This window comes from Cydia fagiglandana, chromosome 3, assembly GCF_963556715.1.
Source record: "Cydia fagiglandana chromosome 3, ilCydFagi1.1, whole genome shotgun sequence".
Classification (NCBI taxonomy): Eukaryota; Metazoa; Arthropoda; class Insecta; order Lepidoptera; family Tortricidae; genus Cydia; species Cydia fagiglandana.
In genome coordinates this window covers 12,391,937-12,403,595 of record NC_085934.1, presented here as the reverse complement: position 1 = coordinate 12,403,595, position 11,659 = coordinate 12,391,937, and positions in this window count along the sequence as shown.

Below are 11,659 nucleotides of genomic sequence, written 5' to 3'. Positions count from 1 at the left end.
CTTATTCTACATCGCGACTATACCTACCTTATAAAGCTGGTATTTAATAATGCTGTAACTTCCATGATGTGGCGTCGATACCTATAATAAACCTCTTTTCTTCCTCTTCCCATGCTTTTATAGCTTATGACGTATGCTCATTCATTTACGGACATAACCGTTAAAGATGGTCATAAAAACTAACCCTCGTCCCTTCTTTAGGTATAGGTACCGTTTCATGTATGTGGCGGAGAATATTATAATAAAAATTCATAAATCCTTATGTGTCTGTCTTCCTAATATATGGCGTAAAAGTGATCGAAGTGAAATTCCTACAATAACCCATACCTACTAATATATATATATATATATATATATATATATATATATATATATATATATATATATATGCGAAAGTGTGTCTGTCTGTCTGTTACCTCTTCACGCTTAAACCGCTGAATCGATTTAGTTGAAATTGCGTTATGGAGATACTCTGGAGCCCGAGGAAGGACATAGGATATTTTTTATCGATCATTATCATCATCATTCTACACAGACGAAGTAGCGGGCAAAAGCTAGTATAATATAAGCGGACACTTACCTCTTGAATTTCCCGGGTGATAAAAACGGTGCGCTTATTTTTTACGGCCGGGTGACATTCTAATGAAATGCTCGGATTACGCCATTAAAAAAATTAGAGTAATAGCGCGAACCTCTTCGCCGCAGATCTCTGCCGACTTTTAATCAAAATGTGGCTCATTAAAGCGTGAGATCCTCTTGGTCCCCAGGGTGGAGCGAGAATAGGCAACAGTCCTGTTAAATAGTGGAGCCTCGGCTGATGCCGGGGAGTGTTCTTCATTAAGTCGATATCCGGCGAGCACTCAGCCGCGAAATGTGCTCATTCTAAGATTTACTTTTTCGAGATTCTTTTCTGTCTTTGACGCATTTTTCAGCTGCAGTTCAAATATTACATTTATCTTAGCAAAGAGTATTTGCTAAGATAAATAAAAATGTTTATCTTAGAGAGAGACTTTGTTGATTTAAAGAGCACATATCGATATGTCTCAGGCGTGCCGGAAATATGCACGATGTGATTTAAATCGACGTTCGTCGAGAAATAAAGGTATTTTTTAAGGCCCGAGTTCAATTATTTCTGATTCATGAAATTTAGCTATGTTTGTGAATAATCTATAAAAGGTTGATATTTGTGGGTCAGATATGTACAACCCTCCGAAAGTATTCTTTCCGTACTTCAAAAAGTAAAGGATGGTTTAAAAAGACTTGATTGTAAATGGAAAAAATATTAAGTTTATTATTAGTGATAAAAGTATGTACAGTCACCTGCAATAATATGTTACATAACGAAGGCCGCAAAAACATCTGACACGGTCTTATTTGTAGAGCCATAAGAGTGTGTCACATATTTTTGCGACCTTCGGAGAGTAACATATTATTGCAGGTGACTGTACATAGGTATTATGTATTTCTTATATTAAGCAACATTCAAATAAAAAGGTGCCTTACGATAAAAATTAGTGAATAAAACTCCACTAAGTATATCGAAAGATAATATATTATTAGGGTTCCGTACCCAAAGGGTAAAACGGGACCCTATTAAGACTCTGCTGTTCGTCCGTCCGTCCGTCCGTCCGTCCGTTTTGTCACCAGGCTGCATCTCACGAACCGTGATAGCTAGACAGTTGAAATTTTCACAGATGATGTATTTCTGTTGCCGCTATAACAACAAATACTAAAAACAGAATAAAATAAAGATTTAAGTGGGGCTCCCATACAACAAACGTGATTTTTGACCGAAGTTAAGCAACGCCGGGCGGGGTCAGTACTTGGATGGGTGACCGTTTTTTTTATGCCTTTTTTTGCATTATGGTACGGAACCCTTCGTGCGCGAGTCCGACTCGCACTTGCCCGGTTTTTATAAATTCTGATCCCCATAAGTTTTCCCCTATTCTCTTCAATAGCGTTGCGTAACCACACGGCGGTGCACGCCGCCAGCTTTGCGCCTCGACCACTCTCCATTGTAAATAGGAATTAGGGCAGTCAAGGGACCGGCACTGCTAAGAGATCTGACCGATAGGGTCCGATTGAGATCCCTCTTCCTCAATGCGATTGATTTAGCTTTATTGCTGCTAATAAATTTACCCCTGGCTTGCCAGCCGTTTTATTATATTCTTTGCTTAGATCCCTTTATATTTAAACCAATAAGTACATGCATTAAGAGATTTCTATAAAAAAACGAGTTCTCAACACAACGTAAACGCCTCCTCGGGCACGATATAGTGTAAATGCATTAAGCTTAGCCTCACCGTAAGCGGTTTGTTGCCACCCCTGACTGTTATTTTCAGACATTGTCTCGAAAAGTGACTTTTACGACCACTTCGTTCTCTGCTGAGCCGTGCCTTTATGGCCAATAGAATTACCTAAAAGTAAATAACTTTTAAGAGCGGACAATTTCCTGCTACATCCCGTTACACTAAGCTATATGTTTATGTATATGTAGATGCTAATAGTTACTCTAGTAACTAAAACTCCCTCTATATTTATTTATTTTTTGTCTTTAGCTTGTTCCTTTAATAATTTAAGTCAATGTTAAGAAACAAGACATGTGACTGGATCATTCTAATATATGACTAGCTAAGTAGATAAATAATAGTGCTTTAGTTTATCGCTATACTTACTGGTAGATTATGTCATATCTGACCATAGACTTATCGGTGAATTTGTTGGTCTTACTAAATAACTTTTATAAACCATCTATTTCATACATTTCAATAGCTGTTTTTTTAGGTTTTGGGGGCTGGTCCATAGTAGAAGTTGTTTGATATAATCTACATACTCGTAATATTCACCTAGTATATTCAGACATAAGTCATCCTGTATTTTGTAGAAAAATAAAACATTATTTATAAATATCGTCATCTAGTACCCATAACACAATCTTTATTGACCTTATATGTATACATATACTACCAAGTAAGTACCTAATAATGTAGGAATAAACCTTGGTCAACTCTACTCACTATAGGTATATTTACCTTCAGACTGTTGACTGCCTACAGCTGAACTTGACTATGTTTTGTTTTTGACCAACAAAAACTGAAGAAACTGAATAATTTGCTTCTATTTGCCGTCAACTACCTATTATTGTGCTTATTTCGTGAGTTTTGAGAGAGAGCGCGTAATAAATGTAAATTATATTTATAGGGAGTGAATTAAGTGTCCGCGGGCGCCTGGGAAGTTGTGCCATGCTACGTGTTCCTATCGCTTGCCGTGTGCAAGTGAGTCAAACGTAGAAAAACCAGTTTAAGTGTGTACCTCTGATTACACATAGTTTTTAAATATCTTGAGGTGACTGTTAAACGTGCCTGTCAAAGTATTCGACTCCCTTCCTTTTGGTAAGCGATTGGTATAACACCCCAAGAACAAAGGGCAACGAAGACAGGGAGGTAAACAACTTGCAATAAGTTTTCCGACGGGGCGATTCTAACGTACACTTGCTCCTTACTCCTCGCTCTAAATGCTGTTATTACGCTCTACCCCTCACTTTCAACACAGATGAGGTTTTAATTCGATAAAAATAGCGAACAGACTTTACGATCAAATTAAATATTTAATCCTCCCTATTTTAAAAAGGCCGCGTTAATATTACAAAACTGAAAATTGAACTTGTTGGAGTGCCTGCAGAAATAATTTATAGTTCTAAAAGTCTTGTATTTTCCTTGAAAATAATTCTTTGGAAAAAGTTTTCCGAGCACAAATTCTTGGCCTAGTATAAATTTTCCCCTCGTCGACCGCGGCTTTTCACTTAGCCTGGTCAGACAGTATTTAATGTTTCTTTTGACAAAAGTTATTAACTCGCAAAAGATTCTTAACAGAATTAATTTTTTGCCACCATGGGATGACTTGCGAAACAATGTTTTTTCTTGTATCTTGTATCTCTCCGTGTATTTTATATCGAACTACCGGGAAAATGTAATAAGTAGTTAAAAGCCTTTATAGACTTACTTTAGATCTCAGAGCATACATAGAGTACCTACTCATATTCATATATATCTGTGCTTTAGGCCTATTACCACTTGCAAACGGATCCAATAGATTTTGAAGCTAGGGCCAAACACTGGTAATGTTGTAGTAAAAAAAAATATATATACATACCTGCACACCGATATAACATTTGTTAGGTCACTAGTTTAAATTTAAAAACGGTTAACGTTTATTGCGTTATTCAGGTTTTTATAAAATCAAACCAAAGCTTATTTTTAATAAATCAGTTAATAAACTTTGAAAATAGGGAAAACGAGAAGTGTTCGTTATCTTAATTAAAAACTCAGCTGATGAATAATATTGCATTAATTTCAATTTCAATTCTGCTGATATTTTTAATTTCAAATGCAAGTATGGAAATAATGTTCAAGATATTGTGCTTTAGGCGGTTTGTCGAGAAATGAACAAAGCGTTTTATCATCCTGGTCCTTTCATGATTGTTTTAAAATAATAGGAGCCAAGATAAAGTTTGGATTGCGCCCGCAACCATAAGCTAAAATTCTTTGAACATCAAAATTCCGCTCTCAAAGGAATTCCCGAATATTCCCTCTTCCTTGGTTTGAGGTTTAGTGCGTTTGTCAAATAATTTGAGTTATTGATTCTGGTATAAATATGAGAGGCATTCGGGGAAGAGAAAATGTATATGGATACAATTTTGAGGTTCATATTTATGTTTTAAATTAAAATTAATATTGATCAGTGCGTCGATTTTATTATTTACATGCGTTTTAGATGTAACTGTTTTATTTAATTCTTACCCGTCATTATCTCTATGCTTACGGGCTCAATCCTTAAAAAAATTAAATCTTAATATGGTAATCATAATCATAAGTAGGTAGTTATGATTATACTGCATCAAAACAACATTATCAAGTTTTTGTTAAATTGCGTTGCTACATAAGATATTAACTCAGTGTTTTCAACTAAGTTAATATCTTTCACAGAATACAAATACATTTAGATACATTACGTGAACGAGCTAATATATGTATTTACTTTGCGTTGCGAACTCTTCGTCCTTAACATGACAGTAGAGCTACTATAATTGAAATAAATCTTTAACACGTAGGGGCTACGAGAGCGAGCATTTTGTAGCGACGTCGGCTGCAGCGGAGCACAAGTCGACACGTTGCGCGCAGATAAGTCCGGCGAAGGTTACAATTCAATTTTCCGCTAGACCCGCAACGCCCGCGAAAGGGTTTCACTCTCGGAATGACCCCTTGGCTGCCAGTTGTGGAATACGGGGTACATTTTAGTAAACTGATAAGCAATTTCTTTTTAGACCTCTAGCTTTTTGTAAAAAATCTAAGTCACATACAATACGTAGATTTGCGGAGAGACTTTGAAAATTGTGTTCGCTTCTTATTTAAATAGTCATCTGGTTTTGTATAGTTACAAAAATAACTTTAAATTTGAATTTTTGAGGTATTGTATTTTTAATCATTTCCATATTTTTTAGTGTTCAATATACTATATTATGACAAATTGTATAGGTATGCTATCTATCTAAATTTTGTTATAAAATTCAATATTTGTCATCATTCCTATTCAAACAAGTGCAAAGCCTTTGTTACCATCACCTTCGTATTCTTGAAAAAAAAAAAGATTAATTCCATGTGTGATTCAAGAAAGTCTTTGATGCCTACTACCTACTTATTTGATACCACTCTATATTTTCTCTAAACGTAAAGTTTACCTACGCAATAATACATATACAGCATTTCGAAGTCCTCCTGCAAATGGCCGGTGAAATGGGATTAAGGAACTATGTTGTCGGATACAAACAAACAAAGCTCCATTACACGCGCGATAAGTGGGTAGTGTAATGTAGTGGGCTAATTCGTGAAATGGCTTCGCAGGCAGGTGATTTAACTCTTCTGCGCTAATACTACGAATCGCCGCGCACTTTATCACCGCACTTGTTTGTACTGTCGACGACAAAGATATGTTAACACTTTTGTACCTTAATCCATCGTAATAAAGTCAAAACTGTATTAAATAATCTACTAACTCCTGCACTTAAGGGGGAAAATTATGTTGTCTACGTGCGACGTAAAACCGTCGTTCTTTTACGACTTTCTTGTAGGACGTGAGCCTTTGGATATGTCAGAACAGTGTTTTAAATACACAATTGATTGAAAAGTGCTTGGAATAGTTTTTAAAATTATTGTTTAGTTGTTAGTAGTCCTTTAATAAATCTTCAATTTTGATCAACTTTACGCACACAATGTTTAATATCCGAGTACCGAGAAAATACAGGAAAGCGATTTTTTTCCAAAAAATTAACTAGACCAAGCTTATATATTCTAGAATAGAATAGAATAGAGAGCATTTATTCGAGGCGTAAAATAAAAGAAGAAAATAACACAGAACATACCATATAAGCCACTAAATAGTCCGTTCTCGTCTTCGTAGCATATATGATACGATTTTATTAATTGTCAATTTCTAAAAAAAATGATTTTACTTATATACATTAATATTGTTCGTTTAATAATGTCTGCCACAGTGTAGCAATTTTACAAATGGGGAATGACGATAACTATTATACTAGTGCAATGGTAGTTTTACAACGTTTAAAACAACAGATTTTTTGACTATTTTATCGTTCATTTGTTCGAGTCAAACAATTTTCATAATGATTCCATTAAAGCACTTCGTTGGGAAAGCTCGGCTTTTCTTTAATGTCCGGTGATCAAATTTCCCAGACTGACCGGAAGAAAATCAATTAAGTCCACTCCGCAACGGCTGTTGACTCTGTCTAATTGAAACCAAACTGCAGCGACCAATGAATTGGAGCCTGTTAAACTTATAGCTAAGTATGCCGAAGTTACCATGGATAACTAAATAATTGCTTGTTTAATTTATGTTTTGCAAAGCGCAGCCGGTCTGCCGAGTCAAATTATTATTTTAAATTTGAAGGAAAATAATGGAGAAATGTATCGGTTCAGTTGAAGCGGGATTTGAATAATTATGGTAAGGGTCATTAAGGCTAACAACAGTTAATTTCAGAGCGTTTGAAGCATTTATTATTTCTCTCTTTAAAATCAGAACACAATACACATTTTCTTTAGGTACGTAAGTACCTACTTAAAATATAGGTATTTATATTCTTTCAGTACTAATAAAGTTATATTGTTTCAATGGCTTCGTTACTCACAAACAGGACAGTTTCGTACAAATTACATTGTTTTCGACGTTCTAAACCATACTTTATCACCGTTAAGGCGCTCCTTAATAGTTTTATCGATGTGCAAATTGCCCTTAAGTGCTGAAGTTACGAGTAAATAAAGAACTAACATTACTTTAATCTTCATAGCTATTAAAGTCCTAATGATTAAAGTTAGAATATTGATATTCGGCGTTAAATTGCTGGAGGCGTTTATATCAGTGCCCTATCATTAAAAGTATTTTGCTGATGAAATTATACTCTATTTCTGTTTCATGAAATCATATTTTTTTATGATAATGTCTTTTCTAAAAATAGATTAAGTATAATATAGGTATAGTAAAATAGCACTTGTTAAGGCTTCCCATCCTAAACAAAACATGTTTTTCACCCTATTTCACAGTGTAGGTACTCTGTTGTAATTTAGCCTGCCAGCAGCCTTTACTCGTACACAAAGTTATTTACTAACCAACCCGTATCATTACTTTGCGTGGTAGCAGCCCGAAGGAAATAACAATGTTTTGCTTCGTCGCAGATAACGCACCTGCCCCTAAAATTAGTGGACACGAGTAACTATGTAGAATAATATCTCTACTTTAAAGTCACAATATTTGAATATTCGTCCCTCATTTCTCAATGTTGTTATTGCTTTGTTGTGTGGTATTATTTACTTTTGTGCTGTTGTGGAGCAGCCTCCAACACACAACAAAAGTAAATATTTTATCAAAGCAAAATACAGATAGGTAGACAGAAAGCCGTAGTAGAGGTACTTTGTATTATAATTGCGGAATTATAGCAGCTCCGATTTATATGACTGTTAACAAGTAATTAAGGTCCTATTATTTATAGGCGGATGGCCGGTGAAAGCCGGGCATCCACAATAGCACGGGGTGTTGCAGCATTGTAGCATTCTAGTGACGCAGACGGGAGGCTCTCACACACACAAACATATAGCGAGGGGCAATTACCACAATTTGCAATTAATTACTCCACAGCGGCGACCGCGACAGACCTCGACTACAAACCCACGTGCGTTATTTAACCGCGCATTATGAAAAGCATGGTCAGATTTAACTAAATACGAAATTTCAATTTACATCGTTAAATTACAAATTCTCGTTTATAAAGTATTAAAAATTTTAATGAATTATTCCCAAATAACTACGAGTATGAACATACTAGGCCCTTCAAAGAGCAGGGGTGGAAACAAAAATCCACATGGCGTATAAAAGAGCTTTTCCAACGACACCCAATTTGATAGGGTGCGTGAAATTGTTTATTCTATTTTGCGTCGGGATTTTTTGTGCCTCCAATCTTTGCGATGTAATTAACTAATAGAGTTCGACACTGGCAGTCTGATACGGTTTGTTTTACATACTTTAGCTAGCTTTCCTATATAACCACTACAATTTTTGGATAAATGTATTTAAATAGTGCCAATCTGCGTGTAGTTTAATTTCGGAAATTACCAGCGAGAGATTTATTAATTGACTGCCAGGAAAAAAAAATATTGTGTATTTTCATAGCATCAACCCAAAAATATAGTTTTTTGGTATGAGGTCCTCGTGCCCGCAAACTCGTAGAACAACGAGCGCGATGTATCCCGTGTCTCCGAAACCAGTTAACGCTGTGCCCCAAGTTATTCGGTTCGGGAAGTCATTAGCAATTCAAATACCTAACCACCGCATGGTTACTCCCACTGAAGAGGGGATTCTCTTTCACATGACCGCTTTTGTAAATTATTTATTACTGTTTGGCCAGTTTCAAAGTCCCGCTTTGTTTCCCAGGAAATACGACGTCGCAAATGGAAATAACTCTTAGGACCCATTTCGCGTTATTTCACCTTTCTCCTATCCTGTTAATGCGGTGCGGTGAAGCAATACAATTATAATATTTTATTGAAGAGATATTCATTATCTCATTATTTATTACCCTTATATTTATCCTAAGTAGCATCATTTATAGTAACAAATATTTTACAAATATACGAAAGAAAGGCTTTTCACTGTTAATATCGTATATGTCATATCACAAAGTAGAAGTTTTAGGTAAAATAAAGTGTTAAACATAATTTTATAATAATAATAGTAGTTGCTACTTTGTAAGTTACAGTATAAGTCAGTATATGACTTAGTCCACGGGTCAGTTTTGCTTTACACATTTACTTATAGTGGTTGTTGGGCAAACTACATACGAAAACTTCGCAGTCAAACGACGTCGTCAAAATTAATCAAGTAGTGTACTGAGTTGTAGTATCGAAACTATCTTGGAAGGAAACCTTAACTACTTCCGAAGTCAACCAGTATAAAGTACCTAGTAATTATATAGCGTTTCTTGTTTTCGTAATTGCTGGCGATTTTATATCGTTGCCAATATTCTGTGACTTAAAAATCCGACACAAGAGCACGACTAGAAAACTCTACACTTGAAGCAGGTTGCGTTGAAGTGGATTGCGCAAAAGACTTAAGTGTAGAAATTCTTTAACATGTTGTAGGACTTTTGGCGTTTGTAAAGTCGTGTTGCAGAAGGAGCGGGAAGAATTTCAATCACAGGCGCCGCAGGCTGTGCGCGCTAGACAAATTGCAGACGACGACGTAACGTGGCCGTATCGCACTACAGTCTACACGCTAGATGTTCTTGCCAATAATATTAAATTGGTCTAGTTCGTAAACACACTTCGAGAATTGGTGCTGTAATGTTGTTACACTATAATGTTTCATTTATTCCATTTCTATAAAATCAATCTTCTCTACTATTAATAGGTATCTATAGTAAAATTGTTTTGACTACTTAAAGCAATATGTTGCCGTCAAATATTATTACATAGAAAGCTAAGAAAAGTACGTACTTTACTGCTACATATTACTTAGCTAATAGGAATGAGTTGAGTATCTGCTGGATTTCAGCTATTGTACAGACATTGATTGTAATTAAAGTGATTACAAATATACGTAGGTTATTACGTTCATGTGAAAATAGTAATGAAAATCTTTCGTATATGAATTTATTTAATACTATAAAATTTTGGAACAATTTAGAAACTTGCCTACATTTAACCCCATATTGTCGTCCGTCTTAATAAGAGAGTAACAACCCTATGTTTTTATCTTTATACGTACAGGGAAGTATTATGGTGATCCCAAAATGTTACAAAATGTTACATTTTGTAACAGCCAATGTGGTAGCACCATTAAGCGTTATTTCATTATAGCAAACATACATAGTACATGTTGCGTCGCTTATTGAAGCGCGAGGTTCGCTGTTACGAGATAATTGGAGATCCGGATAAGGACATTAATAACAAAACAGATATTAGAGGCGGGGGTCGGGATCCCTGCCGCTTGTTATTTCCAAACAAGGAAATTGTAATAAAGTTACAGAATACGTCCGTTGCCCTGTAATATTGTTAAGGAAAATAGAGCGCACAGGTTGTGATTGTGGCCCGCTCATGAATTCGAAGGTCTTCGAATAGAAATTAATTTGCGAAGCGGCTACAGGTGAACTCGGCCTGCTCAATACGGCCGGGCATGCCGACATGCCCTGGTTTACGTGTTGCCCTCAAAGCTAAATCAAACGTCAATTGCAGTGAAGCCTTTAATCACCCCGCAGCCTTTGATAAACTGAGCTTGTTACTGAGGTGAGCACATTTAATATATATAATGGATGTCTAAATGTACGGTACGCCCATGTATTAACTAGGTGATTAATTGGATCAAACTTGTTCTATAACAGACATATTGTTACAGGCCTTCGTTTGCACCTACAGGTTTCACCAATTGTAAGCATTCTCTCAATAACAAATACATATTATATGCGTAATAAAGCCACATCATAAAGTGTATTTTATCTTAATAGAAAATTGTGTTAGGTATAACAGTGATCCATAGATCGCGGAATCCATAGATTTAAGATATAATTTCGTGAAGTTGGGACTCTGGAGATTCATGTCTTGGAATTTTTGGCTAAACCTTTTTGTTTTTCTTTGAACTAATTAGTTCGTTATCGGGTTAACATTGAATAAAAATCCGTATCTTTAATGGGCAAAGAAACGTTTATCTATTTTCACTTTCTTCCCTATACTAAATAAACTCTCAAATGTAAATAACTACATTTGTATTACTTTTTAACTATAAAGTTCTTAACAGTCGCATATTTTACATATATTTACCTAAGTGTGTTCTTATTTATCCTAACATCTAAAGGCACAATATTACGTAAGTGTAGCAGACAGGTACAGGTGTGTCTTTGAGCTTATTATGTTCGGAGAGTGATTTCCGTCGCGGCGCTGAGTCTGCTTCGACATTGTATCCGATCTAATAATCATATGAGAGGGAATTATATAGCCAGACGTCGCGTCGACTAAAACAAGTACCTGTCTGACAAGTTAGTCTAAGCCATGTTTCAATGTCCTTTGTGTAATTTAATTCCTGTCCCGTTCTTTGTCTACCT